The sequence below is a fragment of the Pteropus vampyrus genome, unplaced genomic scaffold (genome assembly GCF_000151845.1).
Source record: "Pteropus vampyrus isolate Shadow unplaced genomic scaffold, Pvam_2.0 Scaffold559, whole genome shotgun sequence".
NCBI lineage: Eukaryota > Metazoa > Chordata > Mammalia > Chiroptera > Pteropodidae > Pteropus > Pteropus vampyrus.
In genome coordinates, this window is record NW_011889340.1 from 114,187 (window position 1) to 114,591 (window position 405).

The window sequence follows — 405 nt, forward strand, 5'->3', positions numbered from 1 at the left end:
GCAGCACATGCATTGAAGGAGATGACGTTTTGTTTGTACAAGAAGTTTCCCAGCATTTTGGGTGTAATGACAGAAGCATAACCGAAATCGACAAACGCCAGGTTGCTGAGGAAGAAGTACATAGGTGTTTTGAGTCTTGCATCTGTTCTAATGATTAGGATCAAACCCAGGTTGCCTATGACTGTGAAAACATAAATAGATAAGAAAATCACAAAGAGGGGCATCTTCAACTCTTGACGATCCGTCAGACCCACAAGAATAAATTCTGTCACCTGGGTGCAATTGATTTGGGCCATGTATTTTCAGTGCGTCTGGATAAAGAGAGGAAAGTTAAATCCAGCTTAATTAAATTAATCTTAAACCTTCATAATAGTTTTTTATACCTTAAAATCTTGAAAAGCAATT